General features: G+C 43.7%; 1 protein-coding gene across 1 annotated transcript in view; it reads left to right on the forward strand.

Moving 5' to 3' along the window:
• TMEM132D (transmembrane protein 132D) overlaps positions 1 to 16,140 on the forward strand; it is a 604,918-nt gene that overhangs the window by 298,220 nt on the left and 290,558 nt on the right. The gene's annotated exons all lie outside the window — the stretch shown is intronic.

Below are 16,140 nucleotides of genomic sequence, written 5' to 3' on the forward strand. Positions count from 1 at the left end.
ACATTCATGGTGACCTGTGATAGAACTTCTCTTTGTCCATTAGGAGAGAGAGAGGAGGGAAAGTGGGGCATTGTGGCCGAAGTTGAGTGCATATATACGTAATAGCATATTTTGTTCATCAAGGGTTGTAAAAGGCACTTAAATGTCACACTCCATCTGAAGCAGACCCACCTGGTGTCCTCTGAGCATGTTTTACCTCTTCCACTGGCAGCCAAAGGGAGAGAGAGCCACTGAGAACACAGACTGCACAATTGCTCACAGTCAGGCAACTCATGAAAGTCATCAAGAGGCCGAGGTCTGTTTCCCCCACACTAGGCATTCCTCTGAGCCACCCTGGAAACAGGGGGACAGGTGAGGCCATGTGAACTGCCTCCCCACTTGGGTCACGTGTTTGTGGCTCGCTGTAGGAGAAATAGCAAACACCACCACCACCGTGACCAAGATGGCTCTCATTGCCGTGTGACTCTCCCCATAGGGTCTTGCTGTTTGTTCTGCACCCAAATGCCTCCTCCTGATGACTCCCCTAAAGGGAAGGTCCCCAAACCCCATTGCCAATAGCACATAGCACCTAATTACTATCCACTGGCTTCATTTGCTTTCTTTGCAATGTCACCAGCATGGGGAAGAGGCCCAGGAGTGGGGCATTAGGAACGAATCTTCTACTGGGACTCCACCCCATGCGTGTACTCAGTTTGTGTGTCCTTGTGGGTGCCAGAAGGTCAAAGCTCTTCATCCTCCGTATGTCACCTCTGTCCTCCTCATTTATCGTGCTGACCAAAATCAACTGGTAGAACACTGCTTTTCTACTGTAGAAACAGAGAGAATATTTGAAGCACACAATCTCATATTCATACCTTTTCATTTTACACACTAGTTACCGACTGTGGTCACTCCTCTGATACCACACATTTCTGTTCTGATCAGTGCCACCCCTGACCTCCTTCCAGGGCTTTTGGTTTTATAAATGTGAAACCGTCTTCCCAAGGTGAACCTTAAATATCTACTATGTAATTTGATTGTTATTTATTTATATGATAGTAAATTAAACAAAATGTAAGATAAATCATGTAGCCCACAATTTTTTTTTTCTAGTATTGCCTGTCTCTCCCACTGGAAGACAAATTTCATTCGAGCAGTATCTTCGTCATCTTTCCTTTTCTCTCCCTACAGTGTCTCCAGCTCCCAGAATAATACAGTGCACATGATAGGGAATCCGTAAACATTTTAAGTGAATGAATGGATAGAGGCAGGCTGGCACTTTACTATATTTGGAAGGCATCTTATTGTAAGGCAGAAAAGCAGAAGACGCTGGTAGAGAAATAGAGAGAGAAATGAAGTGATGGTCTGGGGGAGGCAGAGATGAGGAGAGAGAGAGAACCCTGACCACGTGGAGATCCTAATTTTAGTTCTTCTCTGAGTCCCTGTGTATCCCCACCCTTAGGTTCCATAGGGTGGTCCTATATTCTCATATTAGACTTATTTCCTCTTAAGCAACTTTGAATCAAATTCTCTTCCTTGCCATCAAAGAACCTTAACTGATAAAGGCAAATGGGAGATGCTCAATGGATCCATTGCCCTAGACTGAGCAGAATATTTTATTTGCCTGAAAGTGTATTTGGATTGTTATATACCTAAAACTTGGCATTCTGATCCAAGCCAACCCGTAGAGTTCTGAGAAAGAAAAAGATGTGAGACATTAACATTGTTTCTGTTCATCAGGACTTTGGTACATTTTGTCTCCTTTTGGAGCTTGCAGCACATCCTGGCAGTGATTCATTCTGACAGTCCTTGGAGATACTTAACCCGCTGAGAAGCCACTGATACATTTTATTATTGAGCTGCCGATGTGCTGTTTACTCTCTGGGTTCACATGGGAAGGTGAGCCACGGGGGAATGGTGATGGTGTGATTTCTTTTTATCTATTTAATTTTCACTGCTCGGAGGGGAAAAACAACAACCAAAGCTGGGAAATTCGTCAGTATTGTGTGGCTAAAAAAGAAAAAAGACCTTCAATTAATGGGATTGCTCTAATACGCTTTCCCATTGCCGGTGGACAGTCGGTTTCTGCCTTTTAGCCCCAGACTTTGACACTTCTAGGTCATCCTGGAACTCTGGATGCCTTCAAAGACCTTATATAACAATTTGAAATATTTTGTATGAGTCAGGGTTCTAGCAGGAAACTCCAGATGGTTCAAATGAAGGGTCTTTAGCGAAGAGAATACACACCAAGTTGTGGGCACGGTTAAGGCAGAAAGCAGAGAAGTCGATGCACCTGGAGACTGGCAAGAACACGAGGCCGTGTCTGTCGCTTCACTGAGGAGACAAGGGAAGGAGACAGCGTTACCGGGCCCTGTAAGAGGTGGAGTCACAGAGGAGGAGCCACCTGTCACAAGCTGGAGTTTGGAAGGAATACAGCCACCATCAGCAACGTGGGACAAAGCAGAGAAGTGGGAAAGGAGCCCAAGCCTGTCCTCCTGCGCTCTGTTCTCACGCCGGGAAATCCAGCCCCATGGGCAAACCCAACTGGAAGCTGAAGGCCAAGAGAGACCTTGCTGTGAGGCAGTGACGCAGTCCATCTCCGTCAGCCCCTGGCGCGGAGGAGGAGAATGGATCTTGGGCAAGCGGGAGTGAAGAGAAAGTGCTCAGCACACCGTGATTTTCAATAGTCTTCTTCGTTCTGGGCTTGGTCAACAGTAGTGCTCACCCTGAGAAAGACATTAAGACCTTTTGGATTTTCTTCTCCCTCTCTTTCTACTGATGGTTCATTACCTTTTTTTCCCTCCACTGTAAGCTGCAACAGGGAAATATAATAATATTATTATGACTGAGATCCACATTTTTCTCCCTCCCCACATGAATAGTTCTTGCTGGTGAGTTGTCTATTTCCATCTTTGGAACATTCCCAAAATTCATCCTCACCTTGATGGTTATTCATGCCAGAATCATTTCCACGTGGACTCTCGTAATTTCCTCCTTTATGATCTGTGTAAGCCCTAACTCTTTCAACACCAGGGGGTCTAGACAGAATCAGCCAAACAATTTTCTCTCTTCAACAAGCCAGCCTTTTCATCATCAGCGATAGTTTTTCCATTGCTCGCTCAAGCCAGTCCAGAATGTCTCTCCTGATTTTTAACATTCTCTACTAAAGGGTTTAGCAACTTTCTCTGCACGCATATACACCTTGCATCTCATCCTGCCACCCCCCTTATGTATGCGTCTATGTCACCTCTCGTCTGTAAATAGCTTAGTATGTTTTAAAAAAAAAAGGCAGGTATTTGCTCAATAGATTCATTCAAGAAAATATTAATAGTATGAATATACTGTGCTAAATATGAGGGATGTGGTGGTGAATGGAACAATTTAATCTCTCCACTAACAGAGCTTCCAGACAAATCTCTTGCAAAAAAAAAAAAAATGCTGTGTGTTGTTCTCTGTGTTCATATTGAATTTCTGGACTGCCTACCTACTGTGGCTGCTATTTATCTTATTTTATCATGAATTTGTAAAAGTAAAAATGAAACTCCTCTGTATTTTGTAATCACTTCAACAAACATTTATTGATGGGCAGGTGTTTTTACTCCAGGGCTGAGAGAGATTCAGAGAGGTCTCAGACATGGCCCTGGCCTGGATGATCTTAAACCAGGGCCCCTCTCTTCAGGCAGTGATCAGAGGTGCCTCTGTTATATGAACACAATCAGATCGTGTCGCTCTCATTGTAAAGCCCTTCAAAGCTCTCCCTCAGTTTTAGGTTTGTGAAGGAAAGGCTTAGCCAGCAGGTCCACGATTCACTCTCTCCCAGTATAGGGGAGGCAGTGGCGAGGACACCTCCAGGAAAGAAGGAAGGCAGGTGATTTGGTCTCACCTCCTGTCAACTCACTAATGACAGACCTCCTGGCGTTTGCTGGCGGGAGTGACCGTACCTTGGTAATTCTTTAGCCGGTTGTACCTGCTTGCCTAAGATTGCTTATGGTGAGCAAACCTGGCATTGATGGAGTTATGGGCCATGGTTCCTAGGAAAGTCGCATCAGCTCTGTAACCATCTGCATGTAAAATGGAGATGCTTGGTGACTGCCAGCTCTCTTCTAAGTGACATGATCTGTATAGCCCACTTGGTGACGTCAGGTGTTCACCTGGGCCAGCTGTGTGCAAAGTGATGAGAAGATCCTGGATTTCTGCCCCTACCATCCTGAAGCTGTTCCCACTTTTTGTGTGTCTATCGATCATTTGTTTCTTTGAAGTTATCGGCAAAGCTTGATATTGGCTGTGATCTCTTGTTTGTGTGAATCTGATTTGATGATCCAAACGTTTGTATTATCTTAAGGCCAAACTCCTTACCCCTTTGTTAAGAAAATGAGGCTTTTCAAAATATAACCGAGCCCACCTCTGCCCCCTGGCCTTCTTCTCCAACCAAGCACAGGGCCTGTCGTTCAGAACCTCTCACCGCGCCTACCTCAAATGCCGTGTCTCCATGCGTGCTCATTGCTCTGCCTGGCAATGCTTGCTCCTTCATTCAGCTGATATTTATTACGCATACACCACGTGCCGAGCTCTGTTCTAGACACTGGGCATACATTATTGAACACAGGCGATATGACTGAAGTGTTTGAGAATCAGGGAGAGGCCAGGATGGTTGGAGCTGAGAGAGGAGAGGGAGAGAGGAGAAGGAGAGAGTTAAGCAAGGAGTCACGTGGGGACCCATAGGCCAGGATACGGATTTCTGATTTTATTCAGTGATGGGAAGATATCAGAGAGGTTGAAGGAGGGATGTGTCATACTCTGTCTTTTTTTTTTTTTTTTTGTGAGGAAGATCAGCCCTGAGCTAACATCCGTGCTAATCCTCCTCTTTTTGCTGAGGAAGACCGGCTCTGAGCTAACATCTATTGCCAATCCTCCTCCTTTTTTTTTTCCCCCAAAGCCCCAGTAGATAGTTGTATGTCATAGTTGCACATCCTTCTAGTTGCGGTATGTGGGACGCAGCCTCAGCATGGCCTGAGAAGCGGTGCGTCGGTGCGCGCCCGGGATCCGAACCCCGGCAGCCAGCAGTGGAGCGCGCGCACTTAACCACTAAGCCACGGGGCCAGCCCCTCATACTCTGTCTTTTTTTTAGGGGAGGAGGTAATCATTCTAGAATAAAATATTATCAGAGACGAGCAGAGGCACAGGAATAGAAATTGAAGCAATGCCAGTGATGAAAGCTGAAAAATCTATAATATATAAGCCGATTGATGCTGCTTTGTACATTTCTTAATATGCAAAAGTAAACAAAACATTTGCATGTCCTGTCAACGTGGCAGGCGTATGCTTGCATTGTAAAGAAAACCAGACGCATGAGTCACGTCAGAAAGAAAATGGTGTGCTGACAGGTGGCCCCTGAGTTTATTGCAGTGTGTCTCTGGGAAGCAGCTCAGGGCACTGGACGCACACACGCTTTGGAGCCAGAGATTTGCCAATCGTGACACTTAGCTGTGTGACCTTAGGCATTTTTCTTAACTCCTCTGATCCTCATTTCCTTGTAAACTGAATACAGATGCTAAAGAAAACGTGAAAAGCTTCCCCCTCGTGATTCCGTTTAGAGGCACCAGAGAAACACTTCTGTCCTCGTTTACTAGGTAGGTGATGTCCCCCTAATTTTTCATCTGAATCCAAGTTTCTATGAATGCCTGAACATGGGGATTTTCTCTCTTAATTTTCCTCTCCACTTCCAGTAGTATGAGGCAGGGATGTTGGATGAGCTTGCATTTGTTGACTTTAACTTTCTATCAGGTGGTCCACCACACTCTGCTTGTGGGTGGGAGCGGGACACAGGGGGAAGATTATAGGATGCCCCTTTGACAGTATGCCTAAGCCGCATCCTGCAACCTCACCCTCATCACGAGACAGCACGTGCTGAGCTCCAACTCTCTGAATCTGGTACCCACTTCTCAACTTCTTGCAAACTCAGGTAGAGAATTGGGATATTATTTATCGATTCCCTTCAATGCCAGCAGAGAGAGTGGCTGTTAAGAATGCATGCTCCGAAGGCAGCTGCCTGGGTTGTCTCCCAGATTTATCAATGCCTCATCTTCCTTGTAGGATCACTCGCTTCATGAGTGTTATGAGGATTAACTGTAATGCGTTTAGAATTGTACCAAGTCCATGATAACCAATCACTTAATGTTAGCTGGTATTGTTTGTGTTAAAAGTGAACACACCCTCACATACATGTATCTGCACGTTTTATTATAATGTATATTTATTCAGAATATTTCTGAAAGAATACAGAGTATCTGGCTATAGTATTGATTCTGAGGAAGAGAACTGGGGAAAGAGGTCTGGGATGGTGGCTAGCCTTACTATTACTATTTGTAAGCATGTAAATTACGTAGAACAGTGCCCAGCATACTGCAAGCACCTCATAAATGTTACCTGATATCACCCTTGATGTTGTTTTAGACATTAAAGTGGCTTGTTTTAATTACGAAGTTTGATGCCTGCTATGTAAGAGAGTGTTAATAACGCTAGCTGTAAGAAAATTTTCCCATTAACTGTTGGGTTAATTTGGACTCTTTGATAGCAAGTTATAGAATCCCAACTCAGACAAAATTAAACAAAGAAAAAACGAGAGAGAGGGCATTTATTGGCTCCAGGACCTGAAAGTACATGAGGGTATGTAGCTTCAGGTACAGCTGGATGCAGGGGCACAAATGGCGTCATGAGGGCATGGTTTCTCCACCACTGGGCTCAGCATTCTTCCCGTCAGCTTCGTTATTCTCAGGAGGTTCCGTGTGAAGGCTTGGGCTCACCATGTAGATGGTGTCTCAGAAAAAATGGGCTTCCTGTTTCACAACAGTCCCGGTAAATGTAGTAGGTCTGCATCATTCTAATCTGGCTTGGGCCATGTGCCTGCAGTGTTAGAGTGTTAGAGTATGGACGGCACCAACTGTCCAAGCTTGGTTCATGGCAGGCTTTTGTGACTTGAGGGTAGGGCAGCTTCTCATGAACCCGAAGTGTGGGAGATAGATATTTCGCCCACAATATTTAGGGTACCATTGCCAAAAGAAGAAGCTACTGTCATCACATGAGAGGGCAAAAATCACCCAGGATTGTCTGAAGTCAACTTCTGATTGTATGTATACGTAGTGCATTTCCTCTGGGCATCTGAGAACACAGACCTTCTATTGAGCAAAGTGGCAAAAGTAAAATTATACGATGTTATTAGGTAATGTCACATGAGTGGAGTGTGCAATGTGATTTAGAAAAATGGGGGCTGCATATAGTTATACTTTATGCACCAATTGTCATTCTAGTGTAGCATATTTAGTGATATGATACATAATTAGATGTTCTCTGCTATATATTCCAGTGCACTTATGTTCCATCACTTTATAGACAAATTTCTTTCTTGATTTCTTTGCTCTGTACTGAAAAGCTCTCTCATGTTTCCTTAAAATAAAAATTAATTGCTCTTCAGTGAACTCTGTGAGGAAGAAGATGTGTCTCCCAGGAAATATTTCATAATCAGTCAATTTCCAAATACTGCGTTTCTAACCAAAACTATTCTTAATTGGCTGGAAACTGACATTTGCTAATTTTTCTTACTAATTTTGACTTAAAAAAAGGAGAAACGAAACTCCAACTAAATCTAGGAAGTTTTTCAACTAGATTCTTTTAGACATTACAAACTATTCATTAAGTAGCACTTTTTCTTTTCTTAACAAACAAACCCAGTTGATAACGGCTCATACACAAGTGAAGTTCATTTCTACCTCATGTAAAATCTAAAGGTATTGCTAATAGATAGCTTTCCACCAAGCAGAGATTCACAAACCCAGGCTCCTTTGAATTTTGTTTCCATTGTCTTCAATGCATGGTTTCCAAGGTTACCAGTCATCTACGTGGAGTGAAGGAAAGGGAGAAGGGCAGGGAGGATCATGGGAAAGTGTGTTGGGATAGCCTGGAGCTGGCACAGATCACTTCTATTCGTAATCCAGTGGCTTCCTTCATGTGACCATCTCTACCACAAGGCAGGCTGAGAAATGTGTGCCAGCTCTGTGCCGCAAATAGGAAGAAATGGTCCTTGGTGAACAGCCGACCAGTGTTGGTGACATAAATATTGTAAAATCGGTGTTTTATTATGCTGTAGGTGGGGCAGTGGCCTAACTAGTCTGCTGATCTACTCTGCCCTCATTTTCATGTAGCAGTCGGAGTGGTCATATGCGCAGACTAGGAAGATTTTCCCCGTGGGCTGATGATTATACTCACATTCGTTCAGGACTGTGCAATATTCAGAGGGCTTTCCACATGAGTTATCTCATTGGGTATTCACAACTACCATGAGCTAACCAGGGCATAGTGTCAGAGCGAAAATTCAGCCTAGAGGAGACTCAATTGTCTGAAGGCACATATTTGGTAAATTTAGAGTTGGGACCCCATATTTTGGCCCAGATTCCAGTGCTCAAAAGTTGACATAAGGCAGGTACCATTAAATGACTAAGAAATCCATGGCAGCCAACAGAGGGTCATGCAATGAAACGCCTGGAGGGTGGGGACGGGCAGGAATGTAAATGAGCAAACAAGCTGTGAGTCAGACTGTGGAGAGGGCAGTATGGTGGCAAGTTGAGGTACAGACCAATGGGTCACCCACACTCAGCTCCTGCCAAAGGTTGCCATATGGGGCTGTGGGTCTAGGGTTGCCAGCATCCTTTCATGAGAAAGGAGAAATTCAGGTGTTCAGGTGAAATTTTAAAATATTTAAAATGTTATCTAGGCCAAACAAAATACATCTATAGGTCATCAGTTTGCAAATTCTGGCTGAGAGTTTAAGGAACTGATTTTTTTCTGTATGTTAGAAACCCAAGTGGATATCCAGAGACCTAAACCAAATAGGTTGGCAAATTATGTCAGGTGCACTGAGATGGACATAGAAAGTTATTTATTCCTGAGTATTATGTGTTGCAGCTTTGTAATAGAAAAGCTCAAATATTCAGTTATTTGGTACTGACTAAATGGATTATAGTAGCTACATTTGACAGAATATAATGTGGTCATTAGATATGACGACATAGATTTGGAAAGATACTCTGGATATATGGTTAAGCCTGATGCATTTTAAGAAAGAACATGCTTATTATAATTTCATGAGGCACATGGATTTAGTCTCTGTCCCAATGGGTGTCTAGTTGCTTAGACACACTCTCTCTCTCTCTTTTTCTTTCTCTCTCTCTGTCTCTCTGTCTCTCTCTATCTCTCTCTGTCTCTCTCTCTGTCTCTCTCTCTCTGGTTGACCAGGTGTACAGGAGGCAGGAAGGCTTAGTCTCTGTCCCTGAGGTGGCGGGTCAACTAGTGGTATGGACAATGGTTATATTATGGATACAAAAGACTTTAGAAGAATCTGTTCTAGAATGTTAATGTGATTACCTCTGGATAGCAGGATTATAGAATGGTGATTTTTAAAATCTACTGGCATATCTGTTTTATGAACTCGTCTACTGTTTAGAAATACTATTTGTATATTTTAGAAAATAATAAAAGTTTTAAAAGAGATAATTATATTCTACTATAGTGATCTCAATTTCACTCAAATGATCTCACAGGAATAAAACACATAAAATTGGCATTACTTAAAAGGCCAAGGGCAAATAACATTTACAGCTGCTACTGTCAATACCATAGGGCCCAGTAACATGTGTCACTGAACATAGGCAAGTATGCCTTATCGTTTTATTTTAAACATTCACAGTATCTCCAAATTCCCAAGACCCTGTAAACTCTTTGATAGGAAAGCCGATGTCTGATACTTCATGGTCTTAACAGAGCACTGAGTCCAGAGTGAAGAACTTAGTATTTGTCCAGTTGAAGTGACATTGAGCAGGAGGGACATTAAAGGAGACAAATTTGTATTATCTTTTAGTTGATTCATAGGAAAAATTGCTCCTTTAAAATAATTTTGATTTTCATAAAGTGATAAGAAATCCTCATTCTTATCATCCAATCCTAAGGAAGGAAGGAAATTAAGAAGAAAGGAAGGGAAGGAGGGATGGAGGGAGGGAGAGAAGGATGAAATAAGAAATTGATAAACAAGTGGAGAAAGACCTCTGGCAGGGAGGTGAGGGCCCAACTCTGTGGTCCTGAGGTTGTGCCAGCGTGGACATAATAACCCTGACATCAATGGCATGATGTACAGTGTATACGATCTCTCACCATCATCGTCTCCCTGGACTTTTGCAGCAACCCAGTAAATAGGTCAGGTAGACACAACGTCCCCATCATCCCCATCATGCATACAAAGAACCTGAGCATCAGATTCCCCCTGCACAGAACACACAGCAAGTAGGGGACAGAACCGAGATTAGAAGCATTTTTTATTATCTTATGTCTTAGCAAATGACTTTAATGCTTAAGACTCAGTTTCAAATGGGGATCCTCATATTGCCTTCTTCATTTGGCTGTAGTGAGGAGTCAACGAGTGGCCAAAGTGGTCACGCCAGACCCACCCCTCGTGTGTGTAGGGCCTGGGACAAGGGCATCTGTGGAGGCCCACATGTCAGCTTGGTTTGGATTCTCCCAGGAGCAGGCGCTGAGACAAACATTTTTTGTGGACTTGAAGGAAAATGCCAGTAAAGGAGAAGGGAAGTGAGACGAGGAAGGGAATGCAACCAATAAAAGGTGTGCCATCAGCAGGTCACGCCTGTGGATGACAGCACGTCACTCCTGTTACCCCTGATGGGGAACTCTGAGAGCCGCCCACCCTTGGGTGAGGAATCGGGGGGATTACGTACCAACACCCATTGGTCTTTTGTTGAGAGTTGCTCCCAGGAGCCCCATTTTTCTGCACTTTCTGCCTGCTGTTCTGGCAGCAAAGCCGGCTCCAGCAGTAAGAGAAAGCCCCGGAGGCCCAGAGATGCAGATTCTGGCAGCTGGAAGCCAGGCTGCGTGCACTGGACTGGTGCAGCCCAGGGAATGTGGGAGGGGCGCCCACAGCATCTGCTGCATGCAGCATACGTCACAATGCTCAGAAAGTATAAATCACGTTAACAAACTGATAAATAAAAGATGTTCTGTCCCCCCACTGTGCCAGATACACCTTCATAACTACCTGGGATGCCAGGTTACGGTTCATAATTCTTGGACTCGACTCCTCCGATTCTGCCTTGGAACCTGCCACCCTGGGAGAGCCAGCCTCAGTCAAGTTCCCACGCTCACTGCCTTACCAACCACGAGGGGCGCACACGTGCATTCAGAGAGGTCTGCCCTCGTGAGTGAGTCCCCTCGGTGCTCTCTGCAAACAGCTACCCCTGGCCATCCCTTGGGTCCAGCAGTGAACACTCTGGCAGTGTGGGTCATCGTCGGGAGTGTGGACTCAGGGAGGAGGGATGTGCAGACACGGAAGTGGGTTTGGTCCCTTTGGGCAACACATTTTAGGGTCCTGGTGTGGCAGACACTGACACTGCCTGACCCATAGCCCACAGCCCTCACTGTAGCCCTGAAAGCTGACCCCGCAGCTTCCGAATGCACGCACCTGTGACTTTTCCTGGGGGTTTTCTCTGGTGGCTGGAGTCCTTTCAGCTCGTCTGTGTTCTACACTCTCTCCTGGAGCTCCCCAAGGGGACCGAGCCCCGGGTGCCCACAGAGATTGACACGCTCAGTGACGCACCAGTCATTGGCCTCCTCCCCTTCGCTTCTTACTTCCACACTCCTCTGTGGGGGTTCCTGGGGTCACCTTCCAAATTAAATGCTTGCATTCACATATTTATCTCATGGTCTTAACACACCCTGGACCCTAGAGTGTTGTCTAGATGGATGTCGCAACTTTCAGGTGATTGCGTCCCTTTGGCCCCGTGGGGAGGAGAAACAGACCAGGGTCCTCTACAACATGGATGGTGGGGCCAGGAGCAGCCTCAACTGCCACTTAGTAAGAGACAAATAAATGATACATGTAATTATTGTTACAATAATTGTAAATATTGTTACAATTTTTTAAAAGCCCATATCTTTTGAATTCTTATGTATCATTCTTTCTCCTACATGCCAATTATTTCTAATAAATGGAAGAAAGCTGTGTTTAGCTGTGATTTTTAGTTAATAAACTTTCTTGAAGGTTTTGCAGAGAGCACCTGGTAAATGAGCTGAGACTGCTAACCTGCCTCTAACTTTCCCAGAAACTGGGAGCAGAGAGGAGAGGGGGGAGCAGATTCCACTCTTTCCCTTTGTCAAGATGTTATGGACAGAATGTTTGTGCCCCCCCAAGATTCATTTTCATAACCCCCCATGTGATGTTATATGGAGACGGGGCCTTAGGGAGGGGATTAGGCCATGAGGGTGGAGCCCTCCTGATGGGATTAGTGCCCCTGTAAGAAGAGGCCGGAGAGCTAGCTTGCTCTCCCTTAACCATGTGAGGACACAGTGAGAAGGTGGCCGTCTGCAGCCCAGAAGAGGACTCCCACCAGATCCCGACCATGCTGCCACCTGATCTCAGACTTCCAGCTTCCAGAACTGTGAGAAACAAATGTCTGCTGTTTACAAGCCACCCAGGCTGTGGTACTTTGTTATAGCAACCTGAGCTGACTGAGAAACAAGAATTGCATGAGAACTTGTTAGACAATTTGAGAAAAGCAACCAAATGAAGTCTGTCCCACCACTGATCGAGTAAATATCCTACTTGTCACCTCCCCGGAGAACCGGATGACTTTTCCTCAGATATGCTAGACAGAATCTACGACCTTTCTAGTGCATGGAATGATATTTCATAGCAAACAAAACTGCTGAGCAAAAATATTATCCGAGGAGCAGGTATTTAAATACCCTGCCGTGTGCCCAGCACTGCAGAGAACATAAACTTCTGTCCCTTGGAGAAGTTTATGGTCCAGGTGAAGAGTTAAGGGGCATTGGAGGCCATAAATCAAGTGCTCAGGACATGTTTTTAAAAATAAAGAACTGAATAAAGATTAATTCAGAGCAAGTTCATGAGTTTAAATAGAGTTTGTACACATACGTTTTGGCAGGTTCAAACTAAACTAGAGAAAAAGCATTGAGAAATGCATATATTTTCATCAGGGATTACCTAATGGAAAGAATTTTGTGAATGAGACACTACGACCTTGCCAGATATTCCAAAAGAGTTATGAAATGCCACCCAATTATGGCACCAGGTCCTGGGCATTATATTTTGGTCCACATGAAGTGGTGCATTGGTATTTTGTCATGGAGACACATGCACTGGCCTCTGTGAAAGCCTCTTACAGTCTCACAGGGCCTATGCTCGCTCTAAATGATGTTCCTGGCTACCTGGATTTCAGAGTGAATTATCTTTTTGTTTTTACCATTCAAATGACTCAATTTCAGTTAAGTGCAGTTAACATTAAAACTATATGGAATATAATTCGTCACTGATTCAGAAGACACAAGATTGAATATTTTAGGTGTTTGTTGAGAATATTTATTACTCACATGCATCGTAGACCAATGGTTCTCAACTTTGGGTGTGGATCAGAATCACCTGGGTCTGTTTCTTAAGTGCTGATATCCAGGCTCCGTCCACATTAAACCAAAATCTCTTTTGGTAGGACTCAGGCATCTGTGTTTTTTCCAAGCCTTCTGGAAAATTCTATTGGGAAGCCAACGTTGAGAACCATAGTACTAGAGAAAAGAAGGAAAAACCAAGCGTATAGGCATGAATTTGTCCAGATTCTACTGTACATGCGGGAGAATTCTGCAGGAAAGAAACATAATGGCAGGTATCTGGCAGCAGGTTTTTTTTTTTATTTGTTTAATAAGACTGATATTTAGAAAACAAGATCCTCTTTTTTTTAAGCTTCCAGGTCATATGAATTCCAGAGTAAAAGGAATTTTTGAAGGTTTGATCTTTTGGCTACCCCTTGCATCACAGGCGCGTGCGTGTGCACGTGCGTGTTCACATGCACGTGCGCACACACACACAGTAAATATGTTCTCAGAGATAAAACCAGATGTTTGCCCTTTTCAATGGAACATACTAGGAAAAGAGCCAAATCACCATATTAAAAGAGTCTTGAAAACCCAGGTGGAAAAAGACTACTGAAACTTTTCACAGAATTCATCTGAATTTAAGGTTGGCAAAAAATGATGCTGCATTGACAATTGGTGAAAGATCCTTCCTGCACGCGCCCACAGCTTTACCCCAGAGTTTGCCTGAAATCAACAGACGGGTTTTCAGATGCTGATCTTTTGTAAAAACTGTTTTGCTCTACCATTTTGTTCACTAGATTTTCTTTAATTACCAGAGTAGTACGTGTAATGAGTGAATTACTTTAAAAACATATTTAAAAGTCAGTAATCTCCTCCTCATCACATTCCTCCTCCCACCCTCCTGAAATAACTAGTGTCAACAACTGGTGGAGGCTTCCACTTTTTCCACACTCCTCTAGATGTTTATTGTGCCTTTACTTAAGGATTTAGACATATTTCTACAAAACTGGGGTCGTTCATGGTGCTGCCATTTGCTTTTTCAGTTAGTGTAGCATGCTGTGTCTTCAGATTGGTGGGGACACGATTGTTCTCACTGTAATCCTCATGCATGGCTCCGTAGCACAGACGTCGCACAGTTCATTCCATCATTCCTCTCTCGGTGGTTGTTCTGGCTGTTTACAGTTTTCACGGCTCCACACACAATGATGCAGCAAAGATATGATCGTGGAGGAAATGGCTTGACTCTGTTCCACGGCGTCTGGGGTCCCAGCTGGGACTGCTTGAATGGCTGGGCGGGGGGTGCTGAAACAACCCTATGAGGGCTGTATGTCTGGGACCTGGTCAGCTGGGCTCCTCAGTTCTCCAACAGATGGTCTCTCTACGTGGCTGGTTTGGAGTTCCTAACAGTATGGCAGTCTCAAGTTTCCAAGAGGGAGTGATCCAGAGAACAAGCCTCCACGTGTAAGCTCTTATCAAGCCGCTGTGTGCATCATGCTTCTTCAAGTCCCCTTAGCCAAAGCAAGTCATATGGTCAAGTCCAGTATGTATGCGTGTGTAAGGGAGGGGGGCTACAGAATGGTGTGAATACTGGGAGAAATGGCTCATTGAGGGCCACCCAAGAGTAGGCTTATTAAGCCAAAGGCTATATGCAGTTTTAATTTTAATAAACACTGCTGAATTACCTTTCCAAAAGGTGTGGCAGTTAACATTATCACCAGTAATGTGTGAGAGAGCTCATTTCCTAAATCGATGCTCATAGTAAATGTTAATTTTTTTTAATTTGACAATATTATAGGTGAAAACTGCTCTTTTTAGTTCCCATTTCCTCTATCATTAGTAAGATTGAGAATCTTTTCATATATTTGTTTGTAAATCGAATTTCCTCTTTTGTAAACTGTTTTATATTTTTCTCCTTTTATAAGGTTGTTGTCATATAGTTTTTTTTTTTTTTTTTGTGGATCATTTTGTATATTAAGCTCTTCCTTAAATTCTAGTTCAATAGGAACCAGCTGTCCCAGATCTCTGGGCTTCAGATGCACCCTAGACCTTCATCCGATTCTTGCTTTTATCAGTTAGAGAAACAACGCTTTGGGAGATTTTTGGCATTTGTGTAATGGATCCACGATTATATTTAAATGTGGGTGTGGGTCACCTGCTCGAATAAAACTTGGGAAGTTATTCCTGTCTTCCTCTTCATTCTGATCACAGGCAGCATTACTTCTCAGAATGGTGATTCACAAACAAAAGTAATAGCCCCTAAAATTTCCATAATAATCTCTGCCACTGTATGCACACACGGATACACAAACACACATACACACACACACACATGCTTATGGGGCACTTTCTTAACGTGTGGGAGGCATTATTTTTGGTTGCCACACTTGTTGGGAGGTGCCATTAGTATTTAGTGGACAGAGACGAGGGATCTTAATTGGCCTGCAGTATAGAGAATGGTCCCACCCAACCATGATATCGTCCTGCACCCACACACAATCCTCAAATGCCCTACAGGACACTGATGATGACAAATCGGAAAATCTATTTATAAGTATTTGATCTTAGAACTTGATTGCGTCTTATATTTAAGTACAGTGTATTTTGCATAGTTTTAATATACATCAAATTTTTAAGAAATGCAATCACTGGGTAAATCAAGAGGAGATTGTATGTTGTTGAGTTCAGAACTTTTTAAAAAGTTGCTCAATTTTCTAGAGA

Source organism: Diceros bicornis, chromosome 35 (assembly GCF_020826845.1).
Source record: "Diceros bicornis minor isolate mBicDic1 chromosome 35, mDicBic1.mat.cur, whole genome shotgun sequence".
Classification (NCBI taxonomy): Eukaryota; Metazoa; Chordata; class Mammalia; order Perissodactyla; family Rhinocerotidae; genus Diceros; species Diceros bicornis.